Genomic DNA, 12,570 nt, shown 5'->3' on the forward strand with positions numbered 1-12,570 from the left:
AAGAAGGCTGACTGCCAAAGAATGGATGCTTTTGAACTGTGGTGTTGGAGAAGACTCTTGAGAGTCCCTTGGACTGCAAGGAGATCCAACCAGTCCATTCTGAAGGAAATCAACCCTGGGATTTCTTTGGAAGGAATGATGCTAAAGGTGAAGCTCCAGTACTTTGGCCACCTCATGCGAAGAGTTGACTCATTGGAAAAGACTGATGCAGGGAGGGATTTGGGGCAGGAGGAGAAGGAAACGACAGAGGATGAGATGGCTGGATGGCATCACTGACTCGATGGACGTGAGTCTGAGTGAACTCCGGGAGTTGGTGATGGACAGGGAGGCCTGGCGTGCTGCGATTCATGGGGTCGCAAAGAGTCGGATACGACTAAGCAACTGAACTGAACTGATCATGGAGGCATTGAATCTCTGTCAGGTATAGCCTATGGTAAGAAGAAACTTTCAGGTAAAGGGATGGAAGTGCTTGAAGTCAGATGTAATCAATGTATATGGGAATTGTACACTAAATTCTTGACCCACAGGATGGCTGACCCTATTTTGATTTATTCTATTATACTTCTGTACAAACACATTGTTGTCCATAACCTCTAAGCCGTATACACCTGCTTTTGATGACCAAAACAAAAATTGTGAGATGCCTGTGAAAAAAGAATGATTTTAGTAATCTCTGTATTCACCCTTACTATAACCAGCACTGTTCAGTTCTCATTATAGACATTCAACCAATTCAATTTGATACCCAAATGGAATTTCTCATGTTTAAACAGAGATATTCTTTTTAGTAAGTCATAACTTAATTCACTCAGATTCCTTGGCTTGGGGTCTGGCATCTCTATGGAATTAGCTTTCATTCATTTTCAATTTAAATTAATTTTCAGTAGCAAACCAATGGTATTTGAAGACCAAAAATCCAAAGAATATATTTCCAAAGTTTCTATTTAAGTCTTTTGAAAAGACTGTATAATTGAATGCATTAACGTTTTAACAGTCCACATTACATACCAAAGACCTCTATAATCAAGTGGCTGGTGAATAAATTCTTGGCACTCCCATCTAGCTTACTGTAACAAATAGAATACACGTCTTTCTGGAATAAATCTTGACCACTCAAGCTAATGGGAATCCAGTTAGGTTTTTGCCAACCTCAGGAAACATCCATTATCAATAGATGCTGAGAAAATTATATTAGAAATAAGTGTTTCAGAGAACAAATAGAAAGTGCCTCAAAGTTGACAGAAAACAGAATCTGTGATGGTATTATGATTGATTTTGGAGAGAAATAGCTGTGGATGCTTAAATGCATGAACTGCTTCAAAATATTTTAGGCTTCCAAAAGAGGAAATTATTGACCTAAAAGATACTAAAGTATCTTGGTAACTTGTGATTCATATATAAATACATATTAATAGGTTATTTAAAATTCATATTATTGATCTAATTGATTTCAGCAACTCCAAGGGAGCCTTTGAACATTTTGTAAATAATATGTCTGTTAAATATTGGGTCAGTGTTCACAAATTTATGGAATAATTTCTGGATTTGATTCTGAGAATAATTAGAATGTTACATGAAGAAAAAAAAAAATAGTCCAGTGATAAGAACCAAATATAAGCACCCATGTTTTGTCTGAGTAAACACTTCTGAGGAAAAGTATTCCAGACAGTGTTGAGTTAAGCTGTTAAACTCTCCAAGATAACTAAGGGATTGTTACAAATTTAAGATAATATTTACTGTAGTCTGGATTGTGAGAGGATGGAACATAGGATAAAATCCTTACGTTCGCTCATCTTTCATTTTTACCCTCTAACTCTGAACAGAGGAGAAAGTGGGTATATTAATTATGAACACTCAACTTAGAATATTTAGGAGTTGGTACTGCAAATGAGGACTTCTCTGGTGGCTCAGACGGTAGAGTGTCTGTCTACAATGCAGGAGACCCAGGATCGATCCCTGAGTTGGGAAGATCCCCTGGAGAAGGAAATGGCAATTCACTCCAGTACTATTGCCTGGAAAATCCCATGGACAGAGGAGCCTCGTAGGCTACAGTCCATGGGGTTACAAAGAGTCGGACATGACCCAGAGACTTAACTTTCACTTTCACTGCAAATGAAGGACTTCCCTGGGAGCTCAGCGGTAAAGAATATGCCTGCAGTGTAGGAACATCAGGCGACATATGTTCAGTCCCTGGGTTGGGAAGATCCTCTGGAGGAGGGCATGGCAACCCCCTCCAGTATTCTTGCCTGGAGAATGGAACCTGGTGGCTACAGTCTATGGGATCACAAAGAGTTGGACATGACTGAAGTGACTTGGCACCCACTCACACACTACAAAGGAAACACTAAAATACATTTTCAACTTATTAAATGTCTCAAGTACTATGAGTCATTTGCATCTGCATTTCAGGGCAAGATCAGCTTACAGAAGCAGAAGGACTAGATGTTTCAGACACCCAAAGAGGTTCTACTTCCAGGACTTTTCTTCCAGGAACTATTTAACTTCAAAACTTAGTTAATGAATATTTTTAACCTTTGAAAATAAATGCATGAATTGTCATCCCACTATCTTACTCTATCCACATCTCTACCACAAATGTGAAAACAGATTAGGCCAAACATGTCATGTGATTCTACGTATAAAATGACAATTGGATTAATAAAATGAAAAAACATCAAGGGGAGTGTTTACCAAGTAACAAGGCTCCAGGTGTGTAATCTTGAGTTGTAAGCTCTCAAAGCACTCAACCACTGCAGCGATGAAACTAAAAGACTCTTGCTCCTTGGAAGAAAAGCTATGATCAAATTAGACAGCATATTAAAAAGCAGAGACATTACTTTGCCAACAAAGGTCCGTCTAGTCAAAGCTGTGGTTTTTCCACTAGTCATATATGGATGTGAGAGTTGGACTATAAAGAAAGCTGAGTGCTGAAGAATTGATGCTTTTGAACTGTGATGTTGGAGAAAACTCTTGGACTGCAAGGATATCAAACCAATCAATCCTAAAGGAAATCAGTGCTGAATAGTCATTGGAAGGACTGATGCTGAAGCTGAAACTCCAATACTTTGGCCACCTGATCCAAAGACTTGACTCATTGTAAAAGATGCTGGTGCTGGGAAAGATTGAAGGCAGGAGGAGAGGGGAAGAGCAGAGGATGTGATGGCTGGATGGCACCACCGATTCAATGGGCATGACTTTGAGCAAGCTCTAGGAGTTGGTGATGGACAGGGAGGCCTGGCTTGCTGTAGTTTATGGGGTCACAAAGAATTGAACACGACTGAGCAACTGAACTGAAGTGAACTGAAGCACGGAAAAGTCTGTACCCCATGGCTGTTGTAAATTAAACCTGGAAACAATGGGTTTCTGGGCATTATAGATGGGAATACTGTCTTAACTAGTAATGACACAAATTGACTGAACACGTCAAGAAATCTTTCAGTCTATTCACACTTAGGAGCCCTTAACTCCTAAAAACAAACAAACAAACTTGAAACTAGTTAAGAGCTAGCTGATCAAAAACTAAACTGTGACTTTCCCCTCAAGCCTTAGGTAGTGGGCAAATTCCTTTTCTTCTCTCAAACTCAGTGGTAAAGTGAGAAAATAAGAGGTTTAAATTAGGTTATGCCAGAGATAAAACCAGGTGCTTTTTGTTTGTTCTGTCCTTAATTGCATTATCTCTGATATGTTGACCAGACGCCGCCAGCATAATTCCAAGGCTACATCCAAGTACAACCAGAAAGAGTGAAATGTTGCAGTATCAGTGACATATAATATTGACCTCACCCTTTCTTGTAGCCTTCAACTCTATAATGGTCATTCAACAAAGTTCCTTTGTAAGGAGTTGTGATTTTTCTTTCAAAGCAAAACAGCCTTAATTTTAACAATTTGTATTCCTCCGTCAAATAAGTTCATCAAAGCAAATTTGTTATGTGTATTTGCTCCTGATCAGAAGTAATATATTGTGAGACTGTGGGTCTCTCTGCTTTGTGTGGGGAAGTGGGGCCTGACCCACATAAAACTAAAGAGTGGCTTGATGTCTTTGTTAATACCAACTTCCCCTGTAGCCTTCATAACACCTTAGTTCTATGATAAATTCAGGGACAGTGAAATCTTGAACAGTTCATAATAGTGCATTAGTTAAAATCAGTTTCAGAAATAATCAGTAACAGCTCAATACTACTTTGTAATCTATCAATCATACAATAGCAACAGAAACCTATAGGCTTTCTTAGTGTAGTGAACTTCATGGTCTCCCAGGTCAGATTGCTCTGGTCAAATATGGGTCTACCACTTAGTAATTGGAAGACTTTGAACAAAGTTGTAATATGCCAAAACAAGGATAATGATAATGAGTACTTTAGTAGATTGCTGTGGGAAGACATTGTATTCATCTATGTAAGATATTTAGGAGAGTTCCTGTCAGAATAAGCTGCCTTAAGTGTTCAGTTCAGTTCAGTCGTTCAGTTGTGCCCAACTCTTTGTGACCCCATGGACTGCAGTATGCCAGGCCTCCCTGTCAATCACCAACTCCCGGAGCTTACTCAAACTCATGCCCATTGAGCCACTAATGCCATCCAGCCATCTCATCCTCTGTCATCCCCTTCTTCTCCTGCTTTCAATCTTTCCCAGCATCAAGGTCTTTTTAAATGAGTCAGTTCTTCACATCAGGTGGTCAAAGTATTGGAGTCTCAGCTTCAGCATCAGTCCTTCCAATGAACACTCAGGACTGATCTCTTTAGGAAGGACTGGTTGGATCTCCTTGCAGTCCAAGAGATTCTCAAGAGTCTTCTCCAACACCACAGTTCAAAATCATCAATTCTTCAGTGCTCAGCTTTCTTTATAGTCCAACTCTCACATCACTACTGGAAAAACCATAGCTTTGACTAGATGGACGTTTGTCAGCAAAGTAATGTCTCTGGTTTTTAATATGCTGTCTAGGTTAGTCATAACTTTTCTTCCAAGGAGCAAGTGTCTATTAATTTTATGGCTGCAGTTACCATCTTCAGTGATTTTAGAGCCCCCCCAAATAGTCTGTCACTGTTTCCACTGTTTCCTAGTCTATTTGCCATGATGTGATGGGACCAAATGCCATGATCTTAGTTTTCTGAATGTTGAGCTTTAAGCCAACTTTTTCACTCTCCTCTTTCACTTCCATCAAGAGGCTCTTTAGTTATTCACTTTCTGCCATAACGGTGGTGTCATCTGAATAACTAAGGTTATTAATATTTCTCCTGGCAATCTTGATTCCACCTTGTGCTTCATTCAGTCCATTGTGTCTCAAGATGTACTCTGCATATAAGTTAAAGAAGCAGGGTGACAATATACAGCCTTGCCGTACTCCTTTCCCTATTTGGAACCAGTCTGTTGTTCCATGTCCAGTCCTAACTATTGCTTCCAGACCTGCATACAGATTTCTCAGGAGGCAGGTCAGGTGGTCTGGTATTTCCATCTCTTTCAGAATTTTCCACAGTTTGTGGTGGTCCACACAGTCAAAGGCTTTGGCATAGTCAATAAAGCAGAAATAGATGTTTTTCTGGAACTCTCTTGCTTTTTCAATAATCCAACAGGTGTTGGCAATTTGATCTCTGGTTCCTTGGCCTTTACAGTATGAAAAGACCTTAAATGTTAGATGTTATTATTTGTTGATGTTATTATTTGTATTATTAGTAAGCATATCAATAGAAATCACTTAGATTTTCCTGGTAATGGAATATAGATATTAAAAATAGAGAGAGACAGAGATGGAGAGAGATAAAGACAGAGAGAGATGGTGCAAAATAGAGGGAGTCAATATGATGTGCTCAAATATGAACAGTGGGTGAAAAATATCGCATTATACTTTGTGTTATTCTTTCTTGTAATTTTTCTGGAAGTTTGATATCATTTTCAGATAACAAAGTTTAAAGGAGTGCAGATGAAAATAACTGATAAGAACAATTTTTGCCTTACGTTTAAAGCACTAATTCCAGTACTTTTGAAAATATTCTTGTATTAGATATGCTAATTACCTTGATTGTGGTGGTCCTTTGAAAATAGAGACATAATATCAAAACATCAATTGCACACCTTAAATATATACAATTTCTGTATGTCAATAATACCGCAGTAAAACTGAAAAATATTGTATTACTTGGTGTTTTATGAGGATTTCCAACATTTCAAGCATTGTGCTGAGCATGCCAAATTCATATCCACTGTGTCATATAATGCTTACAGCAACTTATAAGATACTAACTACCCCTGATTTACATAAAGAGGTATTCTGATAGTTAGTGTGGAGACCTTGTACAGTATAGTTCCAAATGTATGCAGTACAACTTTATGCAACCTGATAGCTTGTACCTATTGGAATTTGACCTAAGTAAGGAATAAACCTGAAACATAACAGACTAGTTTGGAAATCTTCTACATTTGCTTCTGAATTCTAGCTCTGTCATTAACTAGTTTTGTGACATTAGCCAGATTCCCTTTCTGAATCTTAGTTTCTTCCTCCATAAAAACAAATGATTTAACTTGTAATTTTTAAGGAATAAATTAAGGGCCAGTAATTTTTTGAAGAGTGATTTGTACAAAATAAGGGCTTAATAAATGACAGTGATTCTATTTTAAGAGATGGCAAAGAGAAACATCCTGAGATTGTCTAATTAATTACATATACTTTTTAAAAAAGATAGAAAGTCAACTTATGAAGTGATGTATCATTACTTCTATGAATGTAAGATGAACCATGTATATAAGTCATTCAGAAGATAGATTTAGGTACAAAGATTATTCTGACAGAATCAAAATCTTGCCCACTGTATTCATTTTTTAAAGTATATTTTTATGAAGCATATACTGATAAAATGAGCATTTAAGCAGAATGAGGTAAAATCATTAAAAGGTAACAGAAACTGCAAAATTCATGAGGTGATTTTGCATTTATTATTTCTGTGTAAAGCTGTTGTGTTGCTCTTGCAGGACAAAATCATTGGGGGGCAAATTTTACTATAATTACTCCAATTAGCTCTGGTTTCCTTACAACTTCTTTCCTTGTCAACTTCTTTTATGTGAGACTTCAGTGAGGAGTTGGTAAATTATTCAATTATTTTCAGGCCAAAGCTCTTACTCTCATTTCTCTAACTCTAATCTGAATAGTGAATGTTTCCTGATTCTTTTTTCTGTTAAAGATACTCAAGTAAGAACCTTTAAAATAAAAATCTCATAGTTGGGAGATGTCCTATGGCGAGAGAACCATCTCATGTATAAATTTGATTGCATCCAAGAAATTCAGCAGTATCTCTGGTTTCCAGAATCTCTCCAGTACAGTTATCACGAAGCTAACAGACATGTTAAGTATAAACCTCTTCCTAATCAGGCGTAAATCCTGGGTGATCATTGTCAGTAGACTTGATGCCTGCATCGATATTAATTGCACAAATTTCAGGCAGGATTAGGCAGAATACAAGGGAAAAAAATCAGACAGACCAGGAGGGAAAGGTTTCTTAAGCTATTTTAGAAGCTTAGAAGTAAATCATAAAATGTCAAGCTACAGAAATTGGCTCTGATAAATATGATTTTTTCCTGAATTAGTTCACTAAGCTTTTATCCTTTTTGAACACTTTCAGTCAATCCTAAATACTTTAAATGCCAAGCTTAATGTTGAATAGTTATGCTACAGCACATACAGAAGATTGAAAGCAGCAGTTATTCTAGATGAGAATGAGTTATTTTATCTTCATTTAGACCAAAACAAAAGAAAATAACTATCATGTAAAAATATTGCAAACAAACAAACAATTCTAAAGGTGCCAGTTTGTGGTTACCAAATGGGAAAATATAAATGATAAAAAAATGTATAATCATTTTAGCCAAGGCATGTGTACTGGGTAGATCTCTCCCCACCCACTAAGAGTAAAGTGTCTGAGTCCCTCTAAGAGGATATATGGTTTTAATTGTAATTTAATTTTCCATTCTTATTTAGGGGGATTTAGATTTGTCAATGACTATAAAAATTACATACCAGCTGTCACTTGGCTTGCATTCATGTACGGTCTTTCTTCAGTGCACATGAATAGGCCCCACTAATGCTGAGGAAACTTGTACAAGGAAGGCTATTTGAATTCCTAGAACTTCTATTGGAAATCTTTTATTCATTAAAAATCACAGATAAGCATTATCCATGTTCCAAGTTTCTTGAAGAAAGATATTTTATATCATTTAATTTCAAAACTGTAATTTTTAAAACTTGATATAGTCTACATAATGATAAATAATAAAATACTGATATATGTACTATTATGAACAGATTCTCTAAGATGTATGTTAATGGAAGAAAAGAAAGATACAGAAGTATATATTCAGATCATTTTTGTGAAAGTAAATTTAAAAATAGTTATGTGAAAAAAAAGAAAAAGCCAAAACAAAATATAAAGATATCAGACATCACGCAGGTCTTTAGAAAGGGTACTGATTTGAAAGTCAGGAGATAAAAGTTCGAGAATTCACATGTGTTAGCTGGGTGACTTTGGACAAACCAGGTAATCTTTCAAGGATTTGTATATTTCAGTATAAACCAACTTGATTTGACTTCCTGATTGTTCTCAGGAAATTTAACCATGTCATATTTATTGCTATCTATATAGTTTGTACTTGATACAAAATTGATGAGTAAAAGATTTTAATGAATATTGTACCACATTTATTAAAACAGTTCATTATTTTTTCCCAAACTTAAGAGGAATATTTAGGCTATCATAAAATTTCAGTGTGTCTTTCATTAAAGGACACCCTCAGTTAATTTTATTGGCATAGAATATAGCATAAGGCAGGAATTCAAACCTTGTTTAGAAATATGAAGAAATCAAATGGGTTATTCTTTGTTTAATGTTTATAGAAGTTTACCAAATGGTGCTGTTTATAATCGAGCAGCTGCTGTTTTATTCCCAATGACAATATAATGTTTCAATGGTTTGTTAGAAAAAGTCCCATTCACTGTTTAGTCCTATAGTTTTCCAGAATGTGTATCAATATGTATCATTAAAGTGAAAAATCAGAACATCCTGGCTGTTTTACCCACTGAAGTTCAAGTTCTTAGAAGTGTGTCTTTTTTTTTTTTTTTGGATTCCCACTTTTAGCTTGATGCCTGAGATGCAACAGATACTAAATAATATCTGCCACTTACATGAAGAATGTTAGAGAAAGTGTTTTTTTATTTTTAAAAAAGTTTTAATATAAATTTATTTATTTTAATTGGAGGCTAATTTTACAATGTTGTAGTGGTTTTGCCATACATAATATTGCATTTTAGAAAATGAAATCATTAACACATATGTAACTATAGATAATTAGGATTTAAAAGTTTCAAGTTAGAATTGAAAAGTATGAAACAATGGTGACCATTATCTGGTAAACTGCTCACTAAGGAAATATAACATAGATGAATTCTTAATAGTAATTTAAGTTTCTTTCTCCATCACTGATTTCAATTTCTTCATTTACCACCTTTTAAAAATTATATTATTAATCACTGATTAAGTTTAAAGACACCTAAGTTCCCCTGTCTCTAAAATCAAGGAATTAAAGGAAATTTTCTAAGATCACCAGGGAATTCAGTGTTAAAGGTGAATTTTAGGATATTGCTCTTTTGATTTTTGGATATAGTTTATTCAACCATTAAACTCTATTCTGCAAAGATTTTCATGAAATTTGGGGTGAACTTTCCAGATTAGTATCCACTAATCTCCCTTTCTGAACGAAAATAGTAAATGTTTAGTAATTTGCTCTATTTTAAAAGAGACTAAGGTTTCCCCCCCCCCACCCCCCAAGTAGCAGTCATTTTATCAGCAGGGAAATTATTTTAACTAAGAGTTTAGGCATTTTTATTCAATATCTTGGTCTGGATATAATGTGAATATCTGATGTAGCTTTAATAAAATGATTTAGAAAAGCATTTTTAAAAATTTAATTTAAATGATTTGCTCAGCAGAAATTTATCATGAGATTTGTTTCTCTGAGTTACTCTTATTGAGTGAGGATGGTTAGCAATGCTTTTAAAACATTCATCTATTGATGGTTTCTTTGAGAGCTGGTTTATTTAATAAATTTCAAATTCTCTCCTTCAGTGTTAGAATTGTTTCCCCTGAAGCATTTCTCAAGGTAAAACCAGCTTGTAGACTCATTATTCTCCAGCTCATCTTATTACAGTAAGAAAACAAATATTATTGAATTGGAAAAGGGGACTGAAAGTAAGTAGTGAAAAAATATTTGTTTCTCCAGATGTTTTAGAAGCACAACTTTCTCCCATGTTTCCCCACTAAGCACTTAAAATCTGGCATTCTCTAAGTCAACAAATGTCTCCTTTGAATTAGAGCTAAAAAATAATGAAATATATGAATACTGGGATCAAAATTGTTAAAACAATGTTGCTCATGTTTTTGATCGCACCAGAATCTTGAATCCCTTATGGTGGAGGCTGGTCTCTCCAGGTAACTGGGGTCATGGGCCAGTTTCACTGGGTAGCATTTAGAGCACCATACGCCTTGGTGTATGAATCAGAGATTGTTAAGGCAATGGCATTAGCCAAAGCAAAGGCTGTAAAGGAAAGGCAAGGTCCACTTTTGAGGGTCATTTAGGGTGATGAACCATCTTATTTCACCTGAGACTGATGGAGTTCTCTGGATACAGAAATTTCAATTTTAAAACCTTGATAGTCCCAGGCAAGTTATCCTGGTTTGCCCGTGTCTGAGGGGCTATACAGATTAGTGGACTTTCAACACTAAAAGCAGGAAAAGTTCCAGGGCAAACTGGGAGGAGTCAGTCACCTTATAATACTAAGTCAGGAAGTGCCAGGGGTGATATAAAGTTCAGAATTAGAGGGGCAAAAATGTGGCTGCAGTGGGCCAGAACATAATCAAGTAATGAAAAGGGTGTAGATGAGATGGTGGTCTTGAATTAATTATCCCACTGCTGGGTGATTTACTGTCTGGTTATATGCACTAAAAGAGAAGTGAATGAACCTGTGTGTAGCAGTACATTTGACCTCCTAGACTCTACCACGTTGACATTAGGACAAGGTACTTTACTTTTATTAGTTTCAGATTTCCATTCATGAAATGGGGCTAATAGTCTCATCTTGAAAATTTTTTGTGAGCATTAAATATTTTTTAAATTAATAATGCAATATACAGAACTGTAATTATTGCTATTCTTATTTATCTGTCTTAAAAGGCAAAGAACTAGATCAAGATATAGGAAGAACAAGTATGTCAATATATCTAACATTTCTGTAAAGTGAAGTGAAGTCGCTCTGTCGTGTCCGACTCTTTGCGACCCCATGGACACCAGGCTCCAAATTGCCTATTTTCCATCTTATTAGCTTTTTTGTGATTTATATATTTCTTGAATTAATATATCAGTATCTTCAGAGGTTCTCTTAAAACATCTATTTAAGTGTTCATATATCCTATGCTGCTGCTCCTAAGTCGCTTCAGTCGTGTCCGACTCTGTGTCACCCCATAGACAGCAGCCCACCAGGCTCTGCTGTCCTTGGGATTCTCCAGGCAAGAACACTGGAGTGGGTTGCCATTTCCTTCTTCAATGCATCAAAGTGAAAAGTGAAAGTGAAGTTGCTCAGTCGTGTCCGACTCTTCGCAATCCCATGGATTGCAGCCTACCAGGCTCCTCCGTCCGTGGGATTTTCTTTTATAAATAAAAAACTAAAGGTTACCTAGTATACAGAGCTTCATGAGGAAACTAAAGATGCCAAAGCAATTAAATATTGATATCTCATTTTGGAATGTCAATCCACTATATATTGCAAAAGATTCCCCTTTTCCTCTCGGAGTCTCTCAGATTTTAGAGACAGGATGGAAACACTGATGTTTAAAGCTTTTTCAAATGTATACTTACCAATTAAAGCAGGAAAGCTGTAGATAATTGATTGCTTTTTGACCTTTGAGAACTAATTTAGAGGATAAATATGGCTGCCCATTAAAATATAAAGTCCAAATGAATCACTGTAAAACTGTTTCTTAAAATTCTCTATTTTCAAAAGTTTAAAAAGAAAATCATACTGGCAATTCTAGGGAAGAAGCATTTTTTTAAAAGAGATAATAGGGAATTTTGAGATTGTTTGGTCCGTTTTATTTTATAGATGAGGCAGATGAAGCACCGACTGGAGAAATGTCATATCCCAAAATCACTTAAGTATTTTCGAGTTTTAGGACCTAAATCAAGTGAATGAACAAAAAATAATAGTTTGCTTTTGGTATTAAAAGTACTGTCTTAAAAAATACTGTATTGAGTTGTATTACTTTGGCTAACATATAGATAATAATTAAATATATGGGAGATCCATTTAGAATAGAAAAGATACATACCTGTTTTATTCTAATGCTTTTTAATATTAATCATAATAATTCATTCTTATTTGTTTCCCTTCAAATATCACCTGCAGCTAGCAAAGAAAATTATCATTGGATTTTCAGAGATTATCTTCTACTCAAAGCTGAAATTTCCAAATGAGAAATAATATTATGTAACGTACGTAAACCAGAAATAATTATTTTCAGTAAAAATTTGAGCTCAAAA

Source organism: Capra hircus, chromosome 18 (genome assembly GCF_001704415.2).
Source record: "Capra hircus breed San Clemente chromosome 18, ASM170441v1, whole genome shotgun sequence".
NCBI lineage: Eukaryota > Metazoa > Chordata > Mammalia > Artiodactyla > Bovidae > Capra > Capra hircus.